The sequence below is a fragment of the Hibiscus syriacus genome, unplaced genomic scaffold (assembly GCF_006381635.1).
Source record: "Hibiscus syriacus cultivar Baekdansim isolate YM2019G1 unplaced genomic scaffold, ASM638163v2 tig00111207_pilon, whole genome shotgun sequence".
Taxonomy (NCBI): Eukaryota; Viridiplantae; Streptophyta; class Magnoliopsida; order Malvales; family Malvaceae; genus Hibiscus; species Hibiscus syriacus.
The window spans coordinates 2809695-2825093 of NW_024063019.1; the positions used below are offsets into that span (position 1 = coordinate 2809695).

General features: G+C 31.7%; 1 pseudogene; it reads left to right on the forward strand.

The window, feature by feature from the left end:
- Positions 1-11007: 11007 nt before the first annotated feature.
- LOC120155758 lies at positions 11008-11174 on the forward strand (annotated as a pseudogene).
- The last annotated feature ends 4225 nt before the right edge of the window (positions 11175-15399 follow it).

Here is a 15399-nt window from a genome sequence, read left to right on the forward strand (position 1 = left end):
AATTATGGAAAAATTATATATGGGTTAGAAATGATGAAGGAAATATTCTATAAGCCTTAGAAAAATTGGGGACCATTTCGTAATTTTTGAAAAGTTAGAGATCAATTTGTAAATTATGGAAAATTGAGGGGTTGTTGTATAAGTGTTGTATAATTGATGTACTATGCTGAAAATTGTTGTTTGGGGAATTTAAATGAGTGTTATATGTGAAAAATGACTATTTTGGAAGTTTGAAAAGATTGATGATTTAAGTACAACACTTGCATAGTTGGGGTACTTAAATGTAATTATGCCTTTGTAAAGCATTTGAATAATAGTAATTTCAATGCTAGAATTTTGGTATTAAGAATCTAAGTGATAAAATGGTGAAGGACCATTTTGTGTAATTTGGAAAAGTTGGTTCCAATGTTAAAATGAATTATTAAGTGTTTAATATTTGATAGTGATGTAGGTTGAACTACACGCTTTGGTGAAGAGAGTAGATAGCCTTATTATGTCCCGATCTAGGATTGACAAGTACTGATGTCCTTGAATTATATGATTGGCTGTAATGAAAATAAGAAAGAAAAATAATATTAATGGTGGAATTAAGAAATGTATAAAAATAAAATTAATGGAAATATAAAGAAATGAAATAAAGATAGAAAGAGATGGTTGAAGAAGAATGAAGTTGGTATGGTCTTGATGAAGGATGTTGATGATGGTTGATGATGAAATGAAGATGATGGTGATGTTGTATCTCAAACACGCCAAAGATGAAACAATGCTAAGGAGCACAATCCCGATCTTCACAAACCTGCTTGAGAGGTGGTGATAGTGTCTTCAACCCACTAGATATTAATCTATGAATTTTAGAATCCGGATGGAAGGAATGATGCCACAAGTATAGGAATTATACTTGTTTAATCGATAAAGGTCACAAAGAACTTTGAAGAGAAATTAACTCACAAGAGTAATTTTTATATATGAGATGAGATAAGTACAAATAAAGGAAAGCCACTCTATTTATAGGAAATGAGAGGGCTCGACCGAATGGTTACATAGTTATTCGATTGATACATGACTTTTGATGAAAGTACATAATGCTTGAAATGAATGATTGAGTCCATTGGGCTTGTGATGGTTCGGCTAACCCTTCATAAAGGGGCTTGATGATTCGGCTAAGGATGGGAAGACATCTCCCTTGGCCTAATGGACATGCTTGTTCATCCCTGCGCCATTTTCTCCCCTTGACCGAATGGTGATGTACCTCCTCATGTTTGGCACTAATAGGCTCTCATGTGCATGGCATGTGTGTGGCCGAATAGGCATGGAGCTCTATATCATGTCTCTTGGTGATTTAAGCCTCCATTGTTTGCAATTTCTTCACCAACGTGCTCTTGGATGAAAAGGCATCTTCATGGGCAGCATCATTCATGAAAGGTTACAATGTTTGGAAAGGGTGACCCTTCATGTTTGAGCTACTTTTGGTGTGAATGAGCTAGAGGTGAGCTGGCCATAGGTGACTTGTAGCATGGTGAACGTTATGGCAACTCCTTGTGAAAAGGTACCTCTTGAGGTGGTAACTATTCGCGAAAAGGTACAATTTCACAAATTTTGACTTAGGACATATTTGAAGCGTCCTAAATAGTGATGATGATGGTGCAGCTCCCCATCTGAAATGAGGTCATCTTGTAGCTCAATTCTTCATCTCAATCCAGCTATGAGCTCACCGCCTCTAGACAACTTTTCACCAATTTGCTCCTTATGCTCTCCTAATCGTTCCCATGTAAGTTTCCTTGCTGTTGCATGCTCCATTTAGCTCTAATGTAGCTCCCAAGTATTGGCTGAATATGCCTACATGCATAAATAAAAACTTGTATAATATAAGAATGTGAACTATAGTATATTATAATAACTTATATCTCACATATTAATGGATAGGTTATCATCATAATAACTATAGATATAATATATATAGATGAAAATAACTATATTAAAACTTTTCAAATAAACATATATATTTGTAAAGTTAGAAAGTTTCTTCCCTTGTAAGGGTGGAATAACCATTGTAAACATGATGTTGAATTGGATCATATCAGATAGAAATGGAGTTGTTATGGGATATGTTTATGTTAGTACAATACTAACATATGTATCGTTATGAATTGGTGATTTATACAGATTGCGATTGATTTGTAATCGAATCAAATTAAATATAAAAGGGCTTATGGTGGACAATAGTGAGGCTCATATATTTTGAAAGACATAAAGTGTCAAGGTGAGTGCAATACATGCATGAAATTATACATGGATGTTTTATACATCATCAGGAAGACTTGCGATAAGTCGACCTTGTTTATATCAGCATGATATATGTCATTTTTATAACTTTGACATGACATTAAAATGTCACGGTATCTCATTAAAATGCTTTGATCATGAAAAAAGTGATATTTTATCATGAATGTTTTCGGGTATGAACTGCCCAATGTTAAATATTGATAATATACTTTGCCATGGATGAATTGACAAAAAAGTCTATATGCCCAAGTATGTTATTGAGGATCAGTGGTATTAATGGCATGCCATAGAGTCTAGCAGCTACAGAATTAAGTAGTACTATAGTGCCAAAGAAGATACATAGTACAAGTTAGGTGGGTAAAACCCTACCTCAACACTACGCTGCATTATTAGGTGAGCAAAGCTCGACCTCAGCACTTCGGTTCAATAATTGACTCCTATATCGGGTTCCTCATACAGTTATACTATGGGCTATGATTTATGATTTATTGGTTAATAATTGATAAACTGGCAAATAAGCTTACGAGCTTATGGAATAATGGCAAGTATATTGGTAAAATAATCATACGAGCTTATGTGATTAAATGGTAAGTATAATGGTAAAATAAGTTACGAGCTTATGGGATAAATGGTAAGTATAATGGTAAAATAAGCTTACGAGCTTATGGGAAAATGGTAAATATATTGTATATGCTAGTAACATGATTAAATGACATTTTGAGTTTTGTCATTGAAAATCATGCATGAATTGTATTGCACTGTAAAATGGTTTAAATGCCTCACTAAGTATATACCTAGCGTGTGATGATTTTCACACGTAGGTAAAAAGCCAGAGTTCAAAGTGACATCAAGCATCGACGAGTATATTTCAATATCAGTAAGACATCCTATGATGTAAGTTGATTTAGATAGCGGCATGTAATTAAAAATGTTCAATTTTTTTGTTGAATAAATTTTGGAAAATTTTATAGTGATGAAATTTTTATAAGATTTATATGTAATTTTAGAATAAATTTTGTTGAATAAAACGCGGTTACTGTTCATTGCTACAGTATATGGGAATCGATTCCCCCACTGTTCATGGGTATTGTTTACTGTTACTGTTCACGGGTACTGTTCAATATTCATAAAAAAATCTTTTTAATTAAATTGGTTACAACAAAACATGATTTGTATGATATGATATTTTTATAATATAATTTACCATTTTAAGAAAATAAATTTTAAATAGCTTTTGAATTGGAAAATGGTTTTAGAAATTCGGATAACATCTATAATCTGTATAGTTATAATTATACGTATTATGGTGTTACAAAAAGTATATGATAAAAGTTGCGATAAAATCGTAGAGTAATATAATATGAGAAATCGTAATAAAGAAAGAAGAAAATATGATAAGTGGTTACGTATAAGTAGTAATAAATTATTTTATAAGGATTAATTAGATTAGTTTTAGGCAATGTTAATTATGATATGAAATAGTATAGACTTTCCTAATCGTCACAGCAAATCAAATACGAATTCTAAATTAAATATTTCATTATGATTTTATGTGTTTAAATAGTTTAATAATAATTGTTAAATTTGGAAGTTTTGAATGAAACAAAATTTTCATCGGCTTGAAGTAAGAAACATAGTACGAAAACAATGTGAAATCCTTAACTTGTACTCAGGTTCGAATGCGGGTTAAGGGTGTTACACTTAATGACATCAGAGCTGTAGGTTTAGCTGATTCTCGGTCTAAACTAAAGTTAAAATGTGTTAAAAGTTTACATATGTCACTAGGATAGCACCAAATATTCGTATCACTGATCTGACCTAATATGATTAAGTGACGACAAGATAAAAAAGTTGAGAACTTAACCAACAATTGTAGCCATTTAAAGATTTTCACTACTTACTGAGATCAAATAGTAAAATATTGATTTAATGTTGTTATGTTAATTTTTGGTTAATTTTTAAGTTTGTTAAGGTTTGGTGATCAAAGTGTAAATTGTATAACTTGTGGGTTTAAAAGCTAATTGAATAAATATGAGTATTAAAGTATTTGAGAAGTAAATACTATAATGATGATTTTGAAGTTAAAATATTAAATTGGAATTGATTTGGAAAAAAATATGTACAAATTCAATAAATAAATTGTAAATATAGGGAAATTTATGACTCAAAATAGAAATTGTATATAAAATAATATGTGAAGTATAAATAAATTATTATAATAAGTAATTATTAGAAGGGCTTGGAAGAATAAATTGGAATTTGGTAAAAGTTGTTAAGTAAAAGGACTATTTTGCAAGTTTAGAGAATTATGAGACCTTGAAGTGAATATTTTCAATTATGAGTATTCAATGTTGAAATTTAATATTTGGGTATTGAATCTTATGTTGGAATATTGATATAACATCAAATTGCAAATTTAGTTAAGTGTGATGGTTAAATTCAAATGGATTGGGAAATAAGGGATTGAATTGTAATTATGCAAATGTGAACGTACTGAATTGAACATATTTTTAAAATGCTATAGTGTTTGGGATTAATTTGAATAAAGTAAAAATGATGAAGGATCAATATTCAAGTTGTAAGAATTGATGAAGAAATTAAGGATGCAAAATAATGAAAACTGTTTAGATTTTTGAATCTAGCATTAGATTCTGCTCAAAACAAATTCTAGAAATTGGATTATAAAATTCACTATAAATTATACAAGTTGAATTAGAAGAAGTACATTATATGGTTAAATTCTTATTCGAGTTTAGTTTCAAACATAAGAAATTGAATTAAATTCCAATTAGTATATTAATACATAATAATGATTCTTTAAAGGTAGTGCAAGTTGTTAAGAATATGGAAAATTTGGAAATTAAGTGGTAATGAATTAGAAATTAAAGAGTAATGTTTAAATGTTTGATTAGAATGCTTGAGGATATTTTTAGATGCTTGGAATTGAAGTTAAATGGCAAGGAACCCTTTTGATAAATTGGTTGAGAAGAATTCTAAAAGAATTCGTTTTAATGGTTAGATGATGGATTTGAGAGAATCAATTGCGTTATGAGTTGACATGAATGTTAAGAGGATTGAAGATATATTTTAAGTGTTAAGATCGTGAACAAAATCAAGATCAAAGAGACTATAATCACTAAGTAAGGCTACTAGGAGACATTTCCAGGTAAGTGCATTGTACTTATTCTATATATGACATGAGGAAGACTTGCGATGAGTCAACCTCGAATGACTTGAAAAGAAATTGGTTTCAATTTATTTTATTATATTTTATATTTTTTTTAATGATTTCTTATGAATGATTTCGGGTATGAACTCCCCAATGCATTTTATACTATATTTTGATATATTTGTATTTATGAATACTTTGATAATTAAATGATATGTGAATGTGATGGAAAAGCCCATTGTATGCGTATTGAGATTTATATTTTGTGATACTTGATTTTGTTAATATCTAAAAGATTATGATGAGTGAATGATGTATGATACTTGACTTTGATGATGTTTGAGAAGATTCTAATAAGTGAAAGATAAATGATTTAAAGAAAATGCTCATTGTAAATGCATTGAGAGTTATAGGCATATAGTTGAAGCATTATATGATACTTGGCATGTTATATGACGTGACATATGTGATGCTGGTGCCACTGCCACTTGCATTATATTTCAAGAACATTATCTGACATTTGTGTGACGGTGGTGTTAATATATGATACTGAGCATGTAATTTGACGTTTGTGTGATGGTGATGCTAATGTATCAGGAATACATTTTATGAAACGCGTTTGATGTCTTTGTGACGATGGTACCTGCATGCAAGTGATAATGGTGCGATGCATTCCTTAATTTTCGCACATTATGTTGTGTTTTACAGTACTTGTGCATATATGTGTATGCTACTAGCAACTGTAATATATTTATAGCACGTAATCTAACGTCCATGTGACAATGGTGCTAATATATGATGCTGAGCAAGTAATATGTCGTCTATATGACAGTGGTGCTAATATATGATACTGCGCACCTAATCTTACGTTTGTATGACAATGGTCGTTGGTACTTATAACGTAATCTGATGTCTGTGTGATGATTGTGCTAATATATGATACTTAGCACGTAAACTGATGTCTATATGATGTTGGTGCATTTGTACTTAGCACGTAATCTGACGTTTGTGTGAAGGTGGTGCTGAAGACCAGGAATACATTAAATGGCACGTATACGAAAATAGTACCTTCACGTAAATGATGATAGTGCGATGTATTCCTTAATATTGACACATTGTTACTGTGTTCTACAATACTTGTTCATTATATGTGTATGCTCATATAACTCGTATACCTTGCATTCTCAGTGGTTTGCATTGGGCTACAAATTGTAAAGTAAAAGTATATGCTATAAGATGAAAGTGAATCATATACGCTATAAAATGAAACTAAACAATACAATACCGTAAAAAATATAGTACTGTAAAAGATACAACATGGAAAAAGGGAACAGTACAAAGAAGAAAAGATAATACAAGTTTAATTATTGTATTACAGTAAAGTTTTATATTCGTAGTTTATTTTAGACTGAATGTTTTCTTTTAAAAGTGTTCTTATCTATTTAAATCAAATATATGTTGAAAAATCAAGGATGAATTTTCTTAAAATGAGTGGAGAATTGTAATACCCCAAAAAATTTGATTAGTGACTAAAATATAAATTTTGAAAGTTTAGTGGCCAAAGTAGAAATTTAGAAAAGTTCATGGATCAAAGAGGTAGTTTTCCTAAAAATAATTTTTATTATATAAATAAATAGTTCATATTAGTTAATAGATTCTTTATGGAATTCAAATTTTGATCCAGAATCGGTGCAAAGAGCTATTAAGCGATAAAGTTCAATAAAGTGTTAGATAATGGATCGAATCAGAAATTTACAAAAAACTGAAGGATGATAGTATGGGGTTATAAATATTTTTTCTATATTTTAGAAAGGTGAATTTTGACATGCATCCTTGGAATTTAGATTTATTTTCATGTTAAATTGAAATTGTTAATTATGGTTACTAGTTTGCAATTTTTGAAAATTTCAAGAGTAAAAAAGGAAAGTATGAAATAGTTTGTTCATATTTGACTTTGAAAATGTTATAAGGAAGATGATGTCAAAGATAATGCCATAACAATGGCATAGTTGAAATTATCATATTTTTTAAAGAGTAAAGTTATAATTTTGTATTAAATGAATTTTATATTCATTTAACTAAATATTTAATATATGTACATGAGATATTTATGAGGAAAAACCTAAAAAGATGCCTTCTTCACCTTTTTTTCTTTCTATAAATTGCCGTGGATTCCATGAAAAAGAAGACAAGGTATGTTTCTTTCTTTTTTTTTCTTCATTTTAGTCATTTTCCTTTGATTTTTGGATTAAGTTATAAAATAGAAAAATGATCTATATCAAATTCTCTATCATTTGGTGATAATATTTCATTGTTTCCATGCTTGAATCATTGGATTGTTGTTGATATGGAAATGATTGAGAATGGATGAAAATGATATGTTGATGATGAAATTATGCTTGAATTAAGTTGAAAATCAAGCTTGATATATTTTTATTCAATTCGACCTAAAGGAAGAAAACAAAGAAAATTGTGGAAAGATTTTATAAGGACTAGAAACAATGTATGAGTGATTCTACATGTTTAAATTATGATTTGAACCAATTAGGAAAATTGTGAAAGTATAGAGATTTAAATGATAATTTGAGAAATATAGAGATTAGTGTGCAAATGTCTAATAATTGATGTATTAAGTTGAAATTGAATGTTGTAGTGCGAAAATTGATATTTGGATGATGATTTGGATTAAATTGAAACTTGTGAAATTATAAGGACTTATTTGAAATTTATGGAAAAATTTAGGGATTGAAGTTAAATTATTTAATAGATGGTGTACTATGATTGAACTAAAAATTTAGAATGCTTAATTTTATGTTAGAATGTGAAATTAGACTAATTTGGAAATTTGGTAAAGTTTAGGAACCAAATCGTAAATTATGGAAAAGATGGGGACTTTAGTGAAAATTTTGTAATTATTGAGGTGTTATATATTTGAATTAAATACTGGTGTTTTTAATTGTGTTAACTGAAACTCGAATTGAAGTAAATTTGTAAAGTTTGTTAAGATTGGGGATCAAATTGCAAAATTGTATAAATTATGGTTTAAAATAGAATTTCGTATAAATTAATGAGTAGAAATTGAACATGTTGTTGGATTGTTCGAATTTGTTTTATGATATTTGCGTTTGGGATTAAATGGTTTTATACGATATTTTGTACCAAAATATATGTGTTACACAATATTGTTTTGCGATATGAAAAATATAACTTAAATGGATTAAATATGAATATGTATATCTGTGTGAATAATGTTATATATGTGAAAGAAAAAGAATATTATAAGTTTAATTTACGTGCTTATTACGTAAAATACTTGATATTGATGTTTTAAGATTTTTTATGAGATTTTATATTAATTAATATCTTCCATAATTATATAATGATTTCTTAATCTAAATTGTTAATAGATTATAGAGAACCCATATGTACTTAATTTAAGAAATTTACGTGCATAATGTGGAAATATGATAATAGTCGTTGTCAGTGGGTGGTTGTGTGGCGGTAGAAAATAACCATAAAGGAGATGTTTTAATAAAATTATAGATATTACAAATGTTATATATACAAGATGATATAAAAGTATATGATAAAAGTTATGTTAAAATCGTAGAGTAATATAATATGAGAAATCATAATAAAGAAAAAGAAAATATGATAAGTGGTTAAGTGGTTATGTATAAGCAGTAATAAATTATATTATAAGGATTAATTATATTATTTTTAGGCAGTGTTAATTGCGATATGAAATAGTATAGACCTACCTAATCGTCACAACAAACAAAATACGAACTCAAAATTAAAATATCCCATTATAATTCTTCATGGAGGACAGTGATCGAAATAAAGAAGAAGAGAGAAGAATATACCCGAGGCTTGGAGAAGGCGACTGCAACACTTTCACACCATCCTCCACTCGATCGTCCTTGGTGCCCCGCATAGCCGGACTTCATTGTAGCGGCGGCCGGTAGGGCTGTAAATGAGACGAGACAGATCGCGAGCTACTCGAGATCGACTCGATCAAGGCTCGATAAATACTCGGATTGAATGGACCGACTCGAGCTCGAGCTCGACTCGAGTTCTTAACGAGCCGAAACGAGCTACTCGATATTCGACTCGAAAAGCTCGTGAGTAGTTCGAAAAAAATGTTATATTATAATTTTAGTTTTTTAAAATTACATTATTAAAAATATATTAAAAATACACTATTGATAATTATAAAATTTTAAAAATATATTAAAATTTCTATAATACATCTATATTAAAAATTATTTATCTAATGACAAATATTTAATATATTTCTAACGATAATACTTTTAATAACTAATTTTTTTATTTGTTGTTATATTTTGAGGTTTAGGGTTCAAATATCATAAATATCAAGGGTTTGAGCAATTAATATCATGATACTATATTGTACTTACCTCATAAATCGGTACCAAATAGATTAATTAGTGTCTTTGTAATAAACCCTAAACTATAAACCATGAATCCTATATCCTAAACCCTAAACCCTTAATCCAATTACGTGTTAGGGGTTAAGTTATGCACATGAGGTAACTTACAAATTATACAAAATGATGTTATGTGACTCCTAAATAAATCATTCGCATACTTATACATAAACATATCAACATGCAAAATAAATATACACAACTAATTAAAGAAAACAATCCTAAACATGTACTAAATTAAGAGAAACCTAAATGTGAGGATTAATTTAAGCTAAATATACTAACTTTAGAATGATGATTAAATTCACATAAATGTAAAATAAAACATACAAAATTGGAATTAAACCAATGACTTAAATACAAAATGATCATAAACTACAGGGTGTTATATGCAATTGATCATATTCGGTTTAAGCTAAAATAATATGGAAAATAACATAAATGACACCTGAACATTTAAAATAAATAAGAAAATTTACACAAATGTGATTGAAATACAAAAATTAAAATATAACATACCAAACTATAAATTTATTAAACATGCATATACATATTAAAGATGCGGGTCCAATTGTGAATTCCAAATTGACTCAGAACTCCTCGCCTAAACCTCGGCAACATGCCTACATTACTAAAGGAGTTGGACACGTTTAAGAACTGATCACCTGGAGAAATACAATGTTCTATTTGGTCTAAAGGAAACTAAAGGAAAATTATTAAACCTTTTTCATAAGAAAAGGAAAATTGCAAGCTTTCACTTCATTGCTTGACCAAAACACAGGGAAATTATGAGATGTAATGCTTCACGCCACTATGCGTTTCCCACTGTTATCAGAACAAACAAAAAAAATGAAATTTTTGTTTTTTTATTGATTGACCAATAAACATAGAAAATCTGAAGAATTCAAGTAATGATACCAAAAAAAATGAAAACACCAACTGATCCGATTGAATAATGGGGGGGGGGGAACAGAACAAGTTCAGAGCTTTGTTTTAGCAGTTAGAAATTGGTTGGAAATAACCACAGTATCCCACATCGGTAGGTTTAAGGCACTTTTGCGCCTGGGGATATTATAAAAGGCGAGGATACGAAGGTTTAAGCGTAGCTTTATGTTGGGGGCAATGATGCAGCTCATGAGGTTCGAACCGAGGCGCGTCAATTGTGGGTTGAAAATTATTTTCAAATCCCCTCTTAGGCCTTGGGCTTAAATCGAGCTCAAAATCGAGCTTGAATCGAGCTCTTGAACTTTTCTTGAGCTCGAGTTTTTTCGAGTTCAAGTCGAGCTTGATATGTTTTAGCTCGTGAGTTTTCAAGTCGAGTTTAATTATAAAGTTTTCGAGCTTGAGTCAAGTTCAACAAGCTCGACTCGGCTCATTTACACCCCTAGTTTGAGCTTCAAACGAGCTCAAAGTTGAGATTGAGTCTCGAGCTTTGAGTGAGCTCATGATTGTTTTTTGAGTTTGAGTCTTTTCGAGTTCGAGTCGAGTTTTAATATTATCTTTCGAGTTTGAGTCGAGTTTGAAAATTTTAGGCTCGTGAGTTTTTGAGTCGAGCTTATATTTAAAGTTTTTGAGTTTGAGTCGAGCTCGGCAATACTCGACCTCGACTCAGCTCATTTACACCCCTAGCGGTCGGGCCTCGAGAGAGGCTAGTATCCAGAGCAGTCGTGTTGGCGGTCAGAATGTCACAACAGTTCAACCTAGCATTCATTGGATGGATGGTGAAGTAAAGGTTGTACCTTTGATTATTTCGATCTAGGAAAGCAACAAGGATCCTTCACAAACAAGAAAGCTAAAAATAAATGGTTAAATAGGAGTAATGAAATGGAAAGAAAAATATGGCAGCGAAATCTATATATAAGTTGGTGATATGTTTAAAGGAAATGATGAAGTATGGTAATGGAAGTAGAATGAAGGTGATGAAGATGAATATGAAAGGTAGTTTCTCAAAGAAGAACCAATGTTAAAGAACAAAGACCCAGACTTTATATTGTTCTTTAAGGGGTGATAAACAAGGACTTTGACCCACTATCTATAAAGAGATAAAAACAAGAAGTATCAGGGTGAAGTAGATAGGGGTGACGCCACAAGCATAAGCTTGATAAGTCGATAAAGTTCAGTTAAAAACTAAAGAGAAAAACTTTGACACATATTTGATTAAACAAAGTGAATTGGTTTTTACAAATGAAATGGAAAGCTATTTATAGACCTAAGAGTGTGATGCAAGCACGTTTTCACCAACAAAGGGAGTACTCTTGAACATATTTATACTAAATCTACTTTATATTAGTTACATACTACATGCTTTTATAATACATTTCATGATAAGAATACTTGTTATATAGTTAATAAATAAACTTAGTATAAGCACATCATGCACATTGTTATTTAATATATTAAGCATGTTATAATAGTCTTATAATCATATTAAGCATGATTATCACGTATACATCAAGGCAACATATGTATAATTCATTTAATTAGTTCATATGCATTCATATTAGCTCTTACGCATCATGCACTAGCCCACACATATTATGAGATGATATAAATTAGCTCATGACCTTCAAACATAGCTCACATTACCATAATCATACATGGAAACAAGGTATTTAGCTCATATAGCTCAATATCACGGACTTACCTTGTTTCCTTGCACATGTAGGTACATTGGAGTGTGACGCACGTTTAGGTAGCTTGGTGGATTTTTGGACATCATATACAGCTCACAAACAGCTCACAAAGTACATGGTACCTCATGGAACACAAAGAAAAGCTTAATTCAGCTGGAGGAGCTCAAGGCTAACTAAACTCAGCTAGTTGAACTATTTGGACCTAAGTTGCCAAAAGTGATATCAATGGCAGCTGAATGTAGCTGAACATGCTATTATGGAGCTTACAAGGACTCGGCTAGGAAGCTTGATCACAAACAGCGCCATGCTTGATAGTTAGCTCCACACTCAAGCTAGCTTGAAGGAGACACATGCACGCCCACGATGGAGCACATGACCAGCCATCATCCCATGCACAAGGCTGCACCACAAGGCTCCCTAGAATACCCATGTGTGTTCCATATGACCAGCCCCCATGTGCCTTACATGTGTATCATTTAGGTGCCAAGATGAAGAGCCTTCTCCCTATTCGGTAAAGCATCATCTCTCATCCAATTTGGCACCAACATGAAGGGACACAAGAGCTATTCGACCAAGGGTTATTACCCTCCATTTAAACTGAACCATCATCTCTATTTTTAATTATATTATGACTCTATAGGAAGACACAAGGTTGGCCGAAACCCCTTGTAATCATTCGGCCATGCCTCTTCATTTCCTATAAATAGGAAATCATATTTCATTTGTATTCAGACCTTTTTAATTAATATAAGTGAGATTATTCTCTTCGTTAAGTCTTGGTGACTTTTATCGACTTATCAAGTATTTTTTATACTTGTGGCATCAACCCCTTTCCCCTTGATACTTCTGGTTCCTAGTTCTTGTAACTAGTGGGTCAAAGTCCTTTATACCACCCCTTAAAGAAGCAATATAAAGTCTGGGTCTTTGCTCTTTATAGCATTGGTTCTTCTTTGAGTCTTCTTTAAGATACTATCCTCATAACCATCCCTTTATTTCTTCAATAATAAACCATAACCATATCATCCATCTTCCGCTTCCATCATTCATTATTTAAATAGCCTACCTATTATCCTATACGTTTACCACCCATAACCATCTCTTTTGAGCCATTAACTTATGCAGATTGTTTTACTTCCTTCCTAGATCCACAATCAATTGAAGAGGTACAAGGGCCTTACATCAAGCGGTAATCAGAGCTTTGGTGGAAGAAAGCAATGTGTAACAACAACAAAAACAAAAATACAAAAAGAAGTGCCAGTGAAGTGCAAAGTGAAAGAAATAAAAACAAATCCAGCAAAGAAAAACAAAGCTCTCAAATAAAAGAAAAAGCAATGAAAGTAAAAGAAGTTGAAGCACTCATCAACAATTCTCATCACCAAGCCATTCAAGTAAGCCTTTTTAAATTGATTATGGTGATAGAAGGTTATGAAGTGACTTGTATAAGTAACCCTTTTGTTCTCTTCTTTCTATTTTCTAAGCCACCCTTTCAATTATATTTTGCTTTCCATTCCTACTAACCCTTTTGCAGCCGACGCCAAACAAGTAAAATTTACTTGATATAATTTTAAGTAAAGTCCTCTAGAACTTGGGATAAGAGAATTAAGAGGAAAAAGGCTGGAGCGTGAGTGAGTTCAGAAGAGGACAAGTAAAAATCATTAAAGTTCTAGAGTGCAAACATGAGCGGATTGAGTGACATTCAAGTTTCCTTGGAGTGACTCATGAGGCTTTATGAGAGTATATTATGGTAAGGTCTTTTACACATCTTATTCTTTTCTTATTTCCCTAACCATGTCTCGAAGTCCAGGACAAACCCCTGAAAGAGAACCCCCTAATTTGCAAACTCAAACAATCATGCATGAAATGTTCAGATTGCTAAAATTAGAATTGGAGCCTTTGCATGATCGTACGGATCAATTTGAAGCATCCTTAGGCAACCGAAGAGTAAATCGTCCTAGAATGGAAGACGAATTCGAAGAAGAGGAGGCTGAAGTAACATCAGTAGCGCGAAGAGATGCTCATCGAAATTAGAATGATAACTTTAGCAACATCAAGGTAACCATTCCTCTATTTCAAGGATGAGCTGATCCTGAAGCCTATCTTGATTGGGTAATCAAGATCAAACATATTTTTGAATGCCAAGATTATACAGAGCAAAAGAAGGTCAGGCTTGCTATTATGGAATTCGTGGACTATGCCTTAGTTTGGTAGGACCAATTGGTGAGTTCAAGAAGACGAAATGGTGAATGCCCCATCACTAGATGGGAAAAAATGAAGGCCATTATGAGGAAAAGGTTCATGCCTACTCACTATCACCAATATCTTTACCATAAACTACAAAATATGAAACAAAGAAGCAATAGCGTTGAAGATTATTTCAAAGAAATAGAGATAGCCCTGATCCGAGCAAATGTTGATGAAGACAGAGAAGCAACCATGGAAAGGTTTTTATCTGGCCCAAATCTTGATATTGCTAACCTTGTTAAACTTCAGCATTATGTAGAGATTGAAGAGATGGTACATGTGGCCATGAAAATTGAGCGACAACTCAAAAGGAAAACCTATAATAAGAGCAGTCCAAGTTCGATCACCAAATGGAAGCAATAGCCTATCACCTTCAGAAAGCCAATTCGAGCACAAGCAAAGGATCCTATAGAAGTTTCCAAAACTAAACAAGTGGGCGAATCTAGCAAGGGTAAAGAGAAGCAAACCATTACTTTTGATAGATCTAGAGACATCAAATGTTTCAAATGTTTTGGGAAAGGACATCTTTCTAGTCAATGTCTCAACCGAAATGCCATGATAGTACTTGACAATGGAGATATTGTCTCGGATTCTGACAAGCCTATTTTTGATGAGGAACCTG